Here is a 16566-nt window from a genome sequence, read left to right as displayed (position 1 = left end):
AGTGCCCGTTCTAGTTCTAAATTGTAACATGTTGACGGGTTTATGAATTATGGCATAAAAAATTTTCAACGGAAATTTCTTTTTTCCTTTAAGACAAAGATTAATAAAAAATCATATATTTAATAATAATACTCAATATAATTATTCTTGGATCCGAGGTGACGTCACTTCCTGGCATTGGCCCTGGATACGACCTAGTGACGCTCGGTGAGGGTGAAAACAAAACTCTCCGCTGTATTGATTGCGGCAGCGGTGCAGTTGGTTCACGTCGGTTTTTCGCTTCTGTTTCGTGTGTTTTGATCGCTTGTTGCTAATACATTGTATATTTTAATCAAGAGTAACATTCTGGGACCAACAAAGTTTGTTACCGCATATTATGGCGGATAATGATGCAGACGAATTGGATACTGTCGCTCGTGAGCGGAACGAGGAGAAACTCCATGCCGTGGGTCTGGGTTGGGGTAGTTTGTCCGTCTGTGTTGAGAGGTAGTTGGGGTAGTTTGTCCGTCTGTGTTGAGAGGTAGTTGGGGATCTGAGGCAGTAGTTGGGGTAGTTTGTCCGCCTGTGTTGAGAGGTAGATGGGGATTGAGGCAGTAGTTAGGGTAGTTTGTCCGTCAGTGTTGAGAGGTAGATGGGGATCTGAGACAGTAGTTGGGGTAGTTTGTCCGTCTGTGTTGAGAGGTAGTTGGGGATCTGAGACAGTAGTTGGGGTATTTTGTCCGTCAGTGTTGAGAGGTAGATGGGGATCTGAGACAGTTGTTGGGGTAGTTTGTCCGTCTGTGTTGAGAGGTAGTTGGGGATCTGAGACAGTAGTTTGGGTAGTTTGTCCGTCTGTGTTGAGAGGTAGGTGGGGATCTGAGACAGTAGTTGGGGTAGTTTGTCCGTCTGTGTTGAGAGGTAGTTGGGGATCTGAGGCAGTAGTTGGGGTAGTTTGTCCGCCTGTGTTGAGAGGTAGATGGGGATTGAGGCAGTAGTTAGGGTAGTTTGTCCGTCAGTGTTGAGAGGTAGATGGGGATCTGAGGCAGTAGTTGGGGTAGTTTGTCCGTCAGTGTTGAGAGGTAGATGGGGATCTGAGACAGTAGTTGGGGTAGTTTGTCCGTCAGTGTTGAGAGGTAGGTGGGGATCTGAGACAGTAGTTGGGGTAGTTTGTCCGTCAGTGTTAATGAGAGGTAGATGGGGATCTGAGACAGTTGTTGGGGTAGTTTGTTCATCAGTGTTAATGAGGTAGATGGGGATCTGAGACAGTTGTTGGGGTAGTTTGTCCGTCAGTGTTGAGAGGTAGATGGGGATCTGAGACAGTTGTTGGGGTAGTTTGTCCGTCAGTGTTGAGAGGTAGATGGGGATCTGAGACAGTTGTTGGGGTAGTTTGTCCGTCAGTGTTGAGAGGTAGAGGGGAGGTCAGTCCCACCACGTAGGTCATTAATATGCACATGAGTTTCTGATGTCATTTCGGATATTTCTGGCGGAATTTCATATTTTATTTAATCTGTGAACATGGCAAATAATGATCAGACTCTCATGGATTCATACCTGAAATGAAATGTTCAGACCAAACGTAGGTGTATTTTGATGAAGGCTCCCACCGCTTGTTGGTGTCTGGATTTTTCCTACCGACGCCGTTAACCCATTTCCCCTCCCCCCCCCCTGACGGCGTTAACCCATTTCCCCTCCCCCCCCCCCTGACGGCGTTAACCCATCCGCCCCCCCTGACGGCGTTAACCCATTTCCCCTCCCCCCCCCCCTGACGGCGTTAACCCATCCGCCCCCCCTGACGGCGTTAACCCATTTCCCCCATCTTTCGCGGCATTTCACACGATCGGGGAATATGCAAAATGACAGTGATTTCCCCACCATCATATTATGATTGTGGCAACCAACAGCACAGCAACATTTCGGCATTTTTAGTGGTTTGTATATTAGACAACACAGGAGAGAAAGCTACGGCACGGCACGGCACGCGACACTTCCTAACACTGAACGCCTTCGTTGCTGTGTGTTACTACGCAGTTGTTTTCATCCAGTGGATTATAGACCGGTCGCTTCCAGTGAAAGTACCCGGATGTTCGGATCCAAGAATACTTTGTGCCCACTTTACAAAGTACGAGTCAAAATGCGGCTCTATTTGCATACGTAATAAATACATTACACACGAAGCGGGATAAAGAGTACTTACCATCTGAAATTTTCTCCTTTTATCAGCATTTACAGCTTTAACGTATAACATGTATGTCATTCATTCTCGATAAAGACATTTTCCAGCCAGAAATACAACCTTCCGTTACATGGCGGTGTATAAGGTTAACTTCCTTAGCAGCGCTCGTTGCTTTTTTGATCTATCAAGCTGTATTCTGCAGACAAACGCTATGAAATAGAAAGTTAATGGCTTTTAATGTACACAGATGCTGATGATTCTGAAAAAACAATTTAATATGCATTCCCCAGGATAAAAAACGAAAAATACCACAGAATATTGTTTTGCTAGATAATGTGGATATAATTTTTTTTTTTTTAAGCCAAGAGAAAAAACATACATTCGCACTAACTTTGAATGTTTCTTTTGAATACAATACTGCATTCTGAAACACGATACTTGTAATAAGTTTGTGTAATTAATAAATAACGTTTGACTGCGTGTCGAGTCGGCCGCGCACAACTTCGTTTGAATCATCAGCCCGAGCTCGGCGGTCGTTTGCAAGTTTCGGTAAGGTTTCCCTGGATGGGATGGGATAGGATATGCACCCGAGTGTATGATTGTACGGCAAAGCATCGTGAAATTGAAAGAGTGCCGCGCCTTGATTGAGAGCAAAGTAGGCACTTTTTTCTATGGCGTTGAAGGCAAGTCCAAAGGAGCCCAATTGGGCGTCTTAGGCGCGGTGTTGGCAACTCTGAAGTCGGGCCATCTGTGGGACTTGAGGCGTATCCGCATTTTATATATATTATACGAGTATAAATCCTGTTCCGTCGTTGGTTGTTGGTGTCCTGTCCCGGTGTGTACCCTGGTTTAGAATAGGTACACCGTATCCCCTGCGTGTCGTAAGAGGCGACGAAGAGGGTTGGCGTCAGGAAGGGCATCCGGCCATGAAAACATTGCCTCAAAAAGAGAACCATGACAATTACAACTACATATGCGCAGGGTACAGCCCGAAGTGGAGATCGGTTTCTGAGGTTTGGGACATGGAATGTAGGGACAATGACAGGGAGATCAGGAGAAGTGGTGGAAGTATTGGTCAGAAGAGTGGACATATGTTGTGTGCAAGAGACGAGATGGAAGGGAAGTGGTGTGAGAATGGTGAAGGGTAGGCAGGGACAGAAATACAAGTTTGTGTGGCAAGGGTGCCTGGAGGGCGTGAATGGTGTTGGTGTCCTGTTTTCTGAGGAGTTTGTAGACAGTGTGGTGAGTGTGACTAGAGTGAGTGAAAGGTTGATGATGGTGAAAATGATGATTGGAAAGCTCTTGGTGAACATCATCTCGGGATATGCTCCGCAGGTTTTTTTTTTGGTTTTTTTTGTATACAAGATCGAGGCTCGTGAAAGAGCGAACATTAATCACACAGAAAGACAAACCGACACAAAACATATAACATCGGGAGCGGTAGACAAGATGGGGAGAGAGGGGGAAGGACACAAACACAACATTTGAGAACAGGGACCGAGAGACATGGAGACATTGAGAGATCTGTGGGAGGGAGAGGGCTTTGGGGGAGGGCATGGGAAAGGGGGGGGGGGTGGGAGAGGTATAAAACATATGGACACTGCCAGGACTTCCAGGAAAGAAGTTGGAATTTCAAACAAGGTGGATCTGGGGTGAATTAGCAGGGGTAGAAAAGATCAAGGTTTTGGATGGGGGAAGATGAGAGATGGTGGTGAACAGCTGTTTTAAAGATCTGGAGGGAGGAGTGGGATTGAAGGGAGTGAGAGTTTGTTCCAGAGGCGGGAGAAAAGAGGAATGAAGGAGTGAAGGTGAGCAGAGAGTCTTGATTTTGGCAGTTTAACCGTAAGAGGGTTGCTGGCAGATCTTGTGCGACCTTTAGGAATATTTGGGGGACAGAGTACAGAGAGAGCTGGGGGAGCAAGGCCGGAGAGGAGTTGGTAGAAGACAGAAAGACCACCTACCTGCCTGCGGTGAGTGAGTGAAAGGCCCTCAGAGATAGCTTCATCGCGGGAGATTCCAATGATTCTGAAAGCTTTGGTTTCAACAGCGTGAAGCCGAGCTAGGTGTGAGGCAGGAGCACCGGCCCATAGGGGAGAACAGTATTCCATTGAGCTGCGGATGAAAGCCTTGTATGTGGTGAGGAGCTCAAGTGTGCCGAGGAAGGACTTCGCACGACGGAGGATGCCCAGTCGGCGACTGGCTTTGGAGGCCAGCTTGGAAATGTGGTTTTCCCAAGAAAGATCATGGCAGATAGTGAGACCCAAAAGCTTGAGCGACAGAAATTCTTGGAGAGGATTGTTGAGAAAGTAGATGGGAGGGTTGTCCAGTCGATCTTTTCGGAGAGACATAGTAAGAGTGTGAGATTTGTCAGGATTGAAAGACATGTTCCACTTGTTTGACCAGTCTGTGATTTTGTCCAAGTCTTCAGAGAGTGAGGAGGCTGCAGACTGCCGATCTGAGGGAAGAGGAATGGAGCGGCAGAGAGTGGAGTCATCAGCAAAGAGATAGAGTATTTTCCAGAGAGTCGGAGAGATCATTGATAAAGACCAGAAAAAGCACAGGGCCCAGAACACTGCCTTGGGGAACTCCAGCCTGAACAGGAAGGGGGGATGAGAGAAATCCATTCAGGGCCACACGTTGACTACGACCAGAGAGGAAGTCCGCAAGCCATGCATGGAGATTTCCATGGATACCATAGGAGCAGAGTTTGGTGAGCAGAGCTGGGTGCCAGACCGTATCGAAGGCACGTGATATGTCAAGGGAGACAGCTCTGATTTCCTGTTTGGCATTGAGGACCTCCATCCATTGTTGAGACAACAGAAGCAGCATGTCCAGAGTAGAGTGACCTGGTCTGAAACCAAATTGATGATCAGAGATCAAGCCATTGGAGAAGAGGAAAGATTTCATATCCGAAGCAATGATGGATTCCATGACTTTGCTGACAATTGGGAGCAGGCTGATTGGTCTGTAGTTGCAAGGATCTGTTTTTGCACCTTTTTTGTGTAAAGTGGTAATGTTTGCTGATTTCCAGGATGCTGGCAGATGACCTTGAGCAAAAGAGAGGGTGAAAAGAACAGAGAGAGGGTGAGATAGAGCGGCAGACCAGGATTTTAGGACCCGTGGGCTGATGCCATCTGGTCCAGTTGCAGAATCAGAGTCGAGGTTCGACAAAAACTCTTCTATCTTGTCAGGAGAGAAGGACACAGAGTCCAGGAGCAGTTGGGTTCGACTGGGAAAGGTGGGAACAGAGAGAGATGGGTTTGGGACTAAAGATTTTGAGGCAAACACAGAGTTGAGGCATTCAGCTTTGTCACGTGCGATGTCAACTGTGTGGCCATTTGAGGTAAGGGAGGGGATGGAGGGGGAACAAACACCAGAAACGGATTTGACCAGACGCCACCAGGATTTGGAGGAAGGAGACAGGTTTGAGAGTTCATTCTTGAGTGTGGAGAGATGGTGCTTCCTGGCACTCCTGAGGGTAGACACACACTTGTTCCGAGCTTGGTGGAAGGAACTGAGATTGCCTTCAGTTGGATTAGCCTTCCAAGAGGCAAAGGCAAGTTGTTTCAGGGCAACTGCCTCACCACAAGATTCAGTGTACCATGGACGGGAGGAAGGGTAAGACAACTGAAGACGAGATGGGATAAATCTGTGCATGAGAGAGAGCAGTTTGCTTTGGAAGAATTCCCAGGAAGAATTGATGTCAGAGGCAGTGGAGATGGGAGACCAATCCAGACGATTGATGGCTGCTTGAAGACCGTCCCAGTCGGCCTGAGTGAAATGCCAGACTCGTCGACGCTGAGGAGGCTCTCTGAGAATGGCCAGAGAGATGTCCACTTTGACAAGCATATTATCAGAAGAACCGATTGGAGCAGAAGAAGAGCAGCAGACATTAGCAGGGAAGTTTGTCATAACCAAGTCTAGAAGAGAAGATACTCCATTGGCTGAGATCCGGGTCGGGAAATTGACAGATTGTGTCAATCCCTGTGAGTCACAGAAGTCCTTTGCTGAGGTGCCATGACTGGTGAGAGAGGAACCGACACCCAACCAGCTGGCATGATGACAGTTGAAGTCACCACATATGAGGATGAGAGATGAGAGAGAGAGAGAGAGAGAGAGAGAGAGATAGATAGATAGATAGATAGATAGATAGATAGAGAGATATATATATATAGGATAGAGAGAGAGAGAGTTGGGATGAGTGGATAGAAGTTGGTCCATGTTGTCAGACAGTGAAATGTAAATGGAGTCATCACTGTTTGGAGGACGGTACAGAACACATATGAACAAAAGGTGGGAGCGGAGAGGAAGCCGTAGCCAGAGGTACTCCTGGGGGTGAGGAGGAGAGTGAGGAAGAGAGTTTTTGATAAAGATAGCCACCCCACCACCAGGACGAGGCTCAGGTCTATCATACCGGAGGAGGGAGTAACCAGGAAGAGATATTAAGGAATCAGAGACATCTTGAAGGAGGAAAGTCTCTGTTAAGCAGATCAAGTCTGGATTGTCAGAAGCAACCTGTATGGAGAGATCAGTCAGGTTTGAGCGAAGGCCCCGGATGTTTGAGGTCCATACCGTTAATGAAGAGAGAGGGGGAGCATCGGGTACAGGAGAGGGGAGGGGAGGAGTAGGGTAAGATGAAGGATGAGAGGGGGAGGTAGGAAGAGCAGTTGATAGTGTGTCAGAGATTACAGAAGAGTTCCAAGAAAGGGAAGGATGAGGAGGATGAAAGGTTTGATGGTGAAGGGATGAGGAACAGTGAGGGGTGGTTTGAGGGGGGGCAGAGGAAAGTAGAAGGTTGGGGAGGGGGGGGGGGAGGTGGAGGTATGAGATAGAAGGGAGACAAAGTGGGGAGGAGGCAGCTTTGACGAGGAGGGAGAATTGGAGAGGAATGGTATGGGGGGAGATTTGAATGGGAGGGGTTGGGGGGGAGTTTTGAAGGGGAGGAGTGAGGGGGGAGTTTAGGAGGGGAGGGGCAAGGGGGGATTTGGAGGGGAGGGGAAAGGGGGGGATTTGGAGGGGAGGGGCAAGGGGGGAGTTTAGGAGGAGAAGGGCAAGGAGGGAGTTCAGGAGTGGAGGGGCAAGGGGGGAGTTTAGGAGTGGAGGGGCAAGGGGGGAGTTTAGGAGTGGAGGGGCAAGGGGGGAGTTTCGGAGTGTAGTTGCAAGGGGGGGGGGGGGATTTGGAGGGGAGGGGCAAGAGGGGAGTTTCGAAAGTGGATGATTAATGAAAGAGCAACATTGATAACAAATTGGGTTTGTTGTGATTTTCAAGTTAGCAATCCGATTCAGAACGATGGAGGAGGGGTGGAACGAATGTGAATTTAGACCATGTAGTGAGGGAGACGTATAGGAGATTGAATTTCTTTTTTTTTGACGTGGAATGAGATGGAGAGGAATTTGAAAAAAGCCTTTTAAATAGGAAGAAAAACAGCGTGTTGTAATATACCACTGATTAAAACACTGAAGGGGAAAGTTTATACATATTTAAATAATATTAAAACAGAACCGTAAACGATCTTATATGCACAAAGTACCAACGGGGGGAGAGCCGAGAGGGACCACCACGAGTCACGTGGACAGGGCAAAAGGTGGGTGGCAAGGAGATAATGGGGGCGGGGCGAACAGCACACCTGGACAAAAAGTACAGGATGAGATGAAGCACACGTGGAGAAAGGAAAATAAATGTTTTTGTTTTTTTTTGTTTTTGGGGGGTGGGGGGGGGGGGGTGGGGATTTAAAACGTCAGATAAAGAGTTATGTTCGGGGTAGAAGGGAAAAAACTAAGAGCCAAGCAAAACACGATGTACGGGACTTAAGTAAACAAACACCGATGGGGGTACAAGGCCCACACGCGGAGCAGAACACGATTAATTAATTACGAGTTACAGGAAATTCAAACCAAAACTAACTATAAACAAACAATATTATGCATGGACGATAAAATAACGAGTTCAAATTTGACAAACACACGAATGAAAAAATAACCGCTTTGGATGCCCGGAGAGAACCAAGCCTCAAGATTGGAAGCTTCAACAACTAGGCCTCCTGGCACGAAATACTCGACTATTTTTTACAGGTATGAAAGATTAACACCGATAATCCTCCGAGAGACACGCAAAAGGTACACACACATAAGATAAATACAGTTTCGACAAAAATACAAATGTGACAATTACTTAACTTCGAGCGTGCGTGAAGATCGTGGAACAGCTTCGAAGCGATGGTCGGAGAGATGAAGAGAAGGACAAGTTCCGGTGTGCGATAGAGAGGCTGATGGAAAGCGTGAAAGATTAGGAAGTTGTTGTGGAAGGGGGAGACCTAAATGGACATGTGGGAAGGAGTATGGCCGGTTTTGAGGGAGTTCATGGGGGTTATGGATATGGTGTGAGAAATGGAGAAGGTGAAAGGATTTTGGAGTTTGCTGATGGAGCTGATTTGTTGATTTGTAATACTCAGTTCCAGAAAGAGGATAATAAGCTTGTTACATACACGTCAGGTGGGTCGACGACAACCGTTGACTACCTGATGGTGCGTAGGCGAGATAGGGGGCACCTCCGGGACACAAAGGTGGTCCCGGGGGAGGAGGCTGTTTCACAGCACCACATGGTTGTCTGCGACATAAGGGTGAAAGGTGCGAGGAGAGCTTGGCGGGTGAAGTACCAACCGAGAATGAAGGTGTGGAGGTTGAAAGAGGTGACAGTAAGGGAGGCATTAAGAGAGAGGCTGAGTAGGGTAGAGGATGATGTGGTTGACCTTGAAAGTGGTTGCATGTCAATGAAAGATGGTCTGTTGGGAGCCGTTGGTGAGGTATGTGGATGGACAAAAGGACCACCGAGGCACTCGGAAACATGGTGGTGGGATGATGAAGTTGGAAAGAGGATTGACGAGAAGAGAAAGAAGTTCAAGGAGTGGCAGAAAGGGAAGGGTACGGGAGCAGAAAAGGCAGAGCATGAAAGTTATAAGGCAGCCAAGAAGGCTGCAAAGAAAGAGGTAGCAAAGGCGCAGGAGGCATGGAGGAAAGTGTTCGGAGAACGCTTGGATTCGGAAGAGGGTCAGAAAGCGGTATTCAGGATTGCAAAGCAGATAGCGAAAGAGGTGTGATGTGATGGGGGTGAGTTGCTTGAAGGATGAAGTGGGACAAATCGTTGTGGACCCAGATGGAATTAAAGGAAGATGGAAAAGATATATAGAAATTCTGTTGAATACAGAGAATGAATGGGATGGCAACATAGAGAGTAACCCAGTTTTAGGACCGGCAGAGAAGATAACTGAGAAGGAAGTTGAGGAAGCGAAAAAAGCAATGAAGAGTAGAAAAGCGGGAGGGCCGATGGGAGTTGTGGGAGATATGTTGAAGGCAGCGGGAAATTGGGGTGTGAAGAGAATGACAGAGATCTGCCATCTGGTTGTGAAAGAAGGCCGCATTCCAGTGGATTGGGAACTGAGTACCCTCGTCCCTCTATACAAGGGGAAAGGTGAACCACTGGAGTGTGGCTCGTACCGAGCGATAATGTTATTGGAGCATTAAATGAAGGTATTGGGAAGCGTGTTGGAGAGGAGGATAAGGAAGAAGGTGAAGATCGACGAAATGCAGTTTGGATTTATGCCAGGAAGAGGTTTGACAGACGCGCTCTTTATTGTGAGGCAGTTGCAGGAGAAGTACATGGAGAAGAGAAAGAAGTTGTTTCTTGGGTTTGTTGATCGAGAGAAAGCATTCGATAGGGTTCCACGTGAAGTATTGACATGGGCATTGAGGAAGTTAGGAGTGGAGGAATGGTTGATCAGAGTAGTGATGGCAATGTACAAAAGAGCGCGCTGTAAAGAGCTGTAAGGACGAAGGACGGGAACAGTGGTGAGTTTGAGGTGAAGGTGGGAGTGCATCAGGGGTCGGTACCAAGTCAACTACTATTTGTAACGTTCTGCTGGCTCAGAACGTAAAGGAGGGTTTACCGTGGGAGTTGTTGTATGCAGATGATCTGGTGTTGATTGTGGAAAGTATGGATGGACTGAAGGAAAAGATGAACAAGTGGAAGGAATGTATGGAGACAAAAGGTCTGAAGGTGAATATCGGAAAGACGAAGGTGATGGCAAGTGGTAAAGCATGTGGTGAGGTGGAAAGAACTGGGAAGTGGCTATGTGCTGTGTGCAGGAAGGGTGTCGGAGTGAACTCCATTCAATGTACAATGTGTGCTGAGTGGGTTCATCGAAAATGCAGTGGTCTGAGAGGGTCATTAACCAGTGTGGCAGCTACATTCAAATGTAAGGTGTGCACAGAGGGAGCTGCAGATGGAGGAAATGTTGAGTTGGATCTTGGAGACGGCGTGAAGCTGGAAGGTGTGAAAACATTTTGCTACCTCGGAGACATGCTGAATGGAGAAGGTGGATCAGACTCGGCAACGGTTGCTGGAGTGAGATGTGCATGGAAGAAGTTTCGGTAACTGAGTGGCGTGCTGATGAGGAGGGGAGTATCGTTGAAGCTGAAGGGAAAGGTGTATGCTGCATGTGTGAGAAGTGTTATGATTTATGGGAGCGAGACATGGGTAATTAACGTAGAGCAGCAACGAAGGCTGGAAAAGGTGGAAATGCGAATGGTTCGGTGGATGTGCGGAGTATCGTTGAGAGAGAGGAAGACAAATGATGAATTGTGAGAGATGATGGGAATAGAGCCTGTGATTGATGCTGTGAAGAGGAACAGGCTGAGATGGTTTGGTCATGTGTTGAGGAAGGATGAAAGTGACTGGTTGAGAAGAGTGATGGAAATGAATGTAGAAGGAAGTCGAGGACGGGGAAGACCGAGAAAGACTTGGCTAAAGATGGTGGAAGAAGAAATGCGGGCAAAGGGGTTAACAAGGAGAGATGCAGAAAATAGGGCAAAATGGAGAAGATTGTCATCGGTACCGCAAGGCTAACCTCCGCTCAAGCAGGGAAAATGGCTTTAAAATGCATGTTGTTTTTCATTCTGGTTTCCCATTCTATGATCCATAGATCAGTAGTTTCAGTTTCACTTTGAGATAGTTTTTGCTGGTACAGCGGCGTGAGCATGCCGAAGTCTGGGCTTCGTGTCAGGTGTGCTTATTTATATCTTCTTTATTTATTCGATATCCTGCAGATGTAAATGAACACTCTGTTTACTCTGCGCACTTTGCACGTCACGTTCAGCGAATGTCACCTCCCTGTGCCTTGTATTTATTGTGATTAAAAAAAAAAATAATGCTTCCATACACCGACCTTGAGGCTCGGTTTGCAAGCCACCGTCTACAATTCCAATGTAAGAGACATAATTACTCTTCTTTTGGGTCTTTTGAGTCCTCGGGGTATTTTGGGTCCTCTGGTTAATTTGGGTCTTTTAGGTGCTCAAGCTCTTTTGCATCCTTGGGATCTTCTGGTTCATTTGGGTCTTCGGGGTCTTTTAGGTCATTTGAGTCCTTTGGGTCCTCTGCCTCCTTGGGGTCATCGGGTTTTTTTCCGTCATCTAGGTAATTTGGGTCTTTGGGTTCCACTGGGTCCTCAGGGTCTTTAAGGGTCTTTTTGGTGTTTTGGATTGTTTGGTTATGTGGGGTTGTCAAGGGTCTTCTGGGTATTTGGGGTTTTCAGGGACTTTTTGGTCTTCTGGGTCTTTTCGGTTTTTTTGGGGTCTTTGGGATATTTTGGGTTTTTGGGTCTTTTCAGTCTTTGGGGTCTTTTCGATCTTCTGGGTCTTTAAGGGTCTTTGAGATATTTTGGGTCCTTGAGGTATTTAAGGGTCTTTTGGATCTTCAGGATGTTTTTTATTTTTCATGGTCTTTTGGGTCTTCTGGGTATTTAAGGGTCTTTGGATCTTCAGGGTCTTTTTTGGTCTTTGGGGTATTGGTGGCCTTTTGGGTATTTAAGGGTCTTGGTCTTTTCAGTGTTTTGGGTCTTTGGTGTCTTTACGGGTCTTTGGGGAATTTTGGGTCTTCAGGGCCTTTTGGGTTTTTGTTGCCTTTTGGGTCTTTGAGGGTCTTGTGGGCTTTGGGGTATCTTGGGTCTTCTGGATATTTTGGGGTCTTCTGGATATTTTGGGGTCTTTTGGATATTTGGGGTATTTTGGGTCTTCTGGATATTTAAGGGTCTTTGGGTTTTTTTTGGGTGTTCGTGGTCTTTTGGGTATTGAAGGGTCTTTGGGGGTCTTTTGCGTCTTTCTGGTCTTTCTGGTCTTTCTGGTCTTTTGGGCCTTTAATGGTATTTGGTGTATTTTGGGTCTTTAAGGGTCTTGGGGTATTTCAGTCTTTGGGGTCTTTATGGGAATTTGGGGTCTTCAGTGTCTTTAGGGTTTTTGTGGTATTTTGGGTATTCAAGAGTCTTCGGGGTCTTTTGGATCTTTGGGGTATTTTGGGTGTTTGGGTTCAATTGGGTTTTCAATGACTTTTCTGTCTTTTGGGCCGTTGTGGACTTCTGGGTCTTCATGGCCTTTTGTGTCTATAACAGTCTACAGGGTATTTTGGGTGTTTAGGGTCTATTTGGTCTTCGAGGTCTTCTGGGTCCTTGAGGTCTTTGGGTCTTACCAAAATTTTGGGTATTTGGGGTCCATTGGGTCTTTCGGGTCTTTTCAGTATTTTGGGTCTTTTGGGTCTTCAGTGTATTTTGGGTGTTTGGGGTGTTTGGGGTGTTTTGTGTGTTTTGTGTGTTTTGTGTGTTTGGGGTCCATTGGGTCCATTGGGTCTTTTGGGTATTTTGGATATTTTGGATTATCAGAGTCATTGGGGTTTTTTGGGGTCCTCTTTGCCATTTGGGTCCTCTTTGCCATTTGGGTCCTCTTTGTCATTTGGGTCCTCTTTGTCATTTGGGTCCTCTTTGTTATTTGGGTCCTTGGGGTTGTTTGGGTCTTTTGGATCCTCAGGGTCTTTTGGGTCTTCAGTGTCTTTTGGGTCTTTGGGATCCATTGGGCTTCAGGGTCGTTTCAGTCTTTTGGGTCTTTGGGGTATTTTCGGTCTTTGGGGTATTTTTGGTCTTTGGGGTATTTTTGGTCTTTGGGGTATTTTTGGTCTTTGGGGTATTTTTGGTCTTTGGGGTATTTTTGGTCTTTGGGGTATTTTTGGTCTTTGGGGTATTTTGGGTCTTTGGGGTATTTTGGGTCTTTGGGGTATTTTGGGTCTTTGGGGTATTTTGGGTCTTTGGGGTATTTTGGGTCTTTGGGGTATTTTGGGTCTTTGGGGTATTTTGGGTCTTTGGGGTATTTTGGGTCTTTGGGGTATTTTGGGTCTTTGGGGTATTTTGGGTCTTTGGGGTATTTTGGGTCTTTGGGGTATTTTGGGTCTTTGGGGTATTTTGGGTCTTTGGGGTATTTTGGGTCTTTGGGGTATTTTGGGTCTTTGGGGTATTTTGGGTCTTTGGGGTATTTTGGGTCTTCAGAGTCTTTGGGGTCTTTGAGGTCTTCATTATCTTTTGTGTCTTTAACAGTCTACAGGGTATTTTGAGTCTTTGGGTGTTTGGGGTTTATTGGGGCTTCTGGGTCTTTGGGTCTTACCAAAATTTTGGGTCTTTGGGGTCCATTGGGTCTTTTTGGTCTTTTGGGTCTGCCAGACATTTCGGAGCCTTTTAATTCTGCTTGGAGATTTCAATAACATTTGAAGCTCATTCATTGACTATCTCAGTGAAGCATAAATAAGAAATAAGTCGATATATCTTTTACTCATTTTCGACACGACAAGGACAAATATTACTTACTTTATTTCAAAGCACCATATCTTTAACGATATTACCCTTAGTCATAAATAAATAATTACAGTGCCTTTATTATTAAAACTATACCAAATGATTTACCATTCTGTGGTTTTATCTGTAATTCATTTATTTTTAACATCATTGTTTCCACAGGAACTGAGTATTCTGCCAGTTGATGTAAGGGTTATCATATTGTATTGCAAATTGACACAATAGTAACATGAGAACTTAATGAATCATGTTGAAACTTCAAACAGGCATGCAATTAAATAAGAAAGTCCTTATTTAATTAATAGGTATTCATTTCCCAATTTGTCATATTTGAGATCAACATACAGCTATTTGATCTTCATTTCAACAATATTGATAGATAAAGGTGATATAACAAATATCATGAAACATTTACATTTTGTAGTCCATTGTATAATTTAAATAAACATAAATGGAAATTTCGCATGTGGAAAAAGTAAGTACACCCTGACATTTATCACTACTTCAAATACCTAAAATTAGAATCAGGTGCACCAGCTCAGGTGCAAATGATTAGAACAACGTAAGAGAGGATCTTGGAGGAACCTGTCTTATTTAAACCTCAGACCTTTAGTTTGGTTTGCTCTTTCTTGTTGAAGTGTGCGGCGTCACCATGCCTAGATCAAAAGAGCTCTCTGAGGCCTTCAGAAAGAAGGTTATAGATGCCTTCGAGTCTGGGAAGGGATTTAAAAAGATCTCCAAACAATTTGAAATCAATCATTCGACTGTCCGGAAGATCATCTACAAGTGGAGAAGATTCCAAACAACTGCCAACTTGTTCAGGCCAGGCTGCCCCAGCAAGAGCAGACCGCAAGATGCTGAAAGAAGTCTCTAAGAACCCCAGAATGTCATCACGGGACCCACAGGTAGCTCTTGCTCCTGTTGATGTCAAAGTGCACGAGTCTGCCATTAGAAAGAGGCTGCACAAATTTGATCTCCATGGGAGGTGTGCCAGGAGGAAACCTTTGCTGTCCAGAAAGAACATCAGGGCAAGACTAAAGTTTGCCAATGAACACCTAGGCAAAGACCAGCACTTCTGGAACAATGTGCTCTGGACAGATGAGTCAAAGGTAGAGCTATTTGGCCACAGTACCAGAAGACATGTTTGGCGAAAAACCAAAGACAGCATTTGACCACAAGAACCTGATACCAACTGTAAAGCATGGTGGTGGAAATATTATGGTTTGGGGCAGCTTTGCTGCATCAGGGCCTGGGCAGCTCACCATCATATAATCCACTATGATTTCTTCATTATACCTGAGGGTGCTTGAGGATAATGTGAGGCCATCTGTCAGAAAGTTGAAGCTCAACCGAAGGTGGACCTTGCAACATGACAATGACCCTAAACATCTATCTATAATTCCAGTAATCTCTGTGTGTGTGTCTGTGTGTTTGTTTGTTTGTCTGTGACCGCTGTTTCTCGACAACCACGGGTCCGATATACTTGAAACTTGCCAGGTATATTGCTGGGGACCTGAGGATGTGCCTTTTCAAGGTTTCATATTAATCGGAGAAGTAGTTACCGAGCTATGGCGATTTATTTACCAACCGTTCGCTTTGGCTTTGCGAATGGACCAAACCATTTCATGTAAATAGAGGGGGGGGGGGGGGGGTTCTACCGTACTCGCAAGCCGTTCGCTTTGGCTTTGCGAATGGACCAAACCATTTCATGTAAATAGAGGGGGGGGTTCTGTGGTCGTTACTGCCACGTGGTTTCAAAGTTTTTTTTTTGTTGTTGTTGTTTGCACGCATGTTTTTTTGCACCCACGTACGGGCACGCCCTAGTACCAGTAAATCCACCAAGGAATGGCTGAAAAGAAAGAAATGGAGGGTTCTGGAATGGCCAAGTCAAAGCCCGGATCTAAATCCCATCGAGATGTTGTGGGGGGATTTGAAACGAGTTGTGCATCCAAGAAACCCCTCAAACAACGCACAGCTGAAAGAATTCTGCATGGAGGAGTGGGCAAAAATTTCTCCCAGTCGATGTCGGAGACTAGTAGACAGTTACAAGGAACGCCTACTTGAGGTTGTTTCTGCCAAAGGGGGCAATACCACCTATTAGAGCCAAGGGTGTACTTACTTTTTCCACATGGGAAATTTGCATTTATGTTTATTTAAATTATACAATGGACTACAAAATGTAAATGTTTCATGATATTTGTTTTATTATATCACGTTTATCTATCAATATTGTTGAAATGAAGATCAAATAGCTGTATGTTGAAATATGTTGAAAAAGTCAAAACTTTACATGGGGTGTACTTACTTTTTCACGTGACTGTGTCTATATCTATATCTATATCTATCCTAAGTCGAGGCTTGTCTAACTATAAGAGCTAGTACACAGAACATAGAATAAAGGGAGTGGGAGAAAAAATAAAAAGAGCGTGAGAGAGAGGGAAACACAATGCCAGTAGAGAACAGGGACATCAGGAGATCTGGGGCGGGGCACACGGGGTAAACAAGATGGACACTACAAGGACCTCCAGGAAATAAAAAACGGAATTTGAAGGAGGTGGATTTGGGGTGGATTGATTGGGGTGTAGAAAAGATCAAGGTTTTGGATGGGGGAAGATAAGTGATGGTGGTGAACAGCTGGTTTTGAAGACCAGGAGGGAGTTGAAGAGTGTGGGAGTTTGTTCCAGAGGCGGGGAAAAAAGTAGAATGAAAGACTGAAGGTGAGCAGAGAGTCTTGATTTTTTGGGAGTT

At 45.7% G+C, this 16566-nt stretch overlaps 1 protein-coding gene across 3 annotated transcripts in view; it reads left to right on the top strand.

Moving 5' to 3' along the window:
• The first annotated feature begins 152 nt into the window (after nt 1-152).
• Nucleotides 153-16566, top strand: part of AKR1A1 (aldo-keto reductase family 1 member A1) — a 71984-nt gene continuing 55570 nt past the window's right edge. The window contains exon 1 of one of the 3 annotated variants that reach the window (XM_078776894.1): nt 153-207. The gene's annotated coding sequence lies outside the window, so the exon portion shown is untranslated. Of the gene's footprint in view, nt 208-2583; nt 2702-16566 lie in introns of those variants that run through there. The other 2 variants (XM_078776899.1, XM_078776906.1) reach the window with 2 other exon arrangements.

This window comes from Myxine glutinosa, chromosome 1, assembly GCF_964187855.1.
Source record: "Myxine glutinosa chromosome 1, kmMyxGlut1.1, whole genome shotgun sequence".
Classification (NCBI taxonomy): Eukaryota; Metazoa; Chordata; class Myxini; order Myxiniformes; family Myxinidae; genus Myxine; species Myxine glutinosa.
This window is presented reverse-complemented; position numbering and strand designations above follow the sequence as displayed.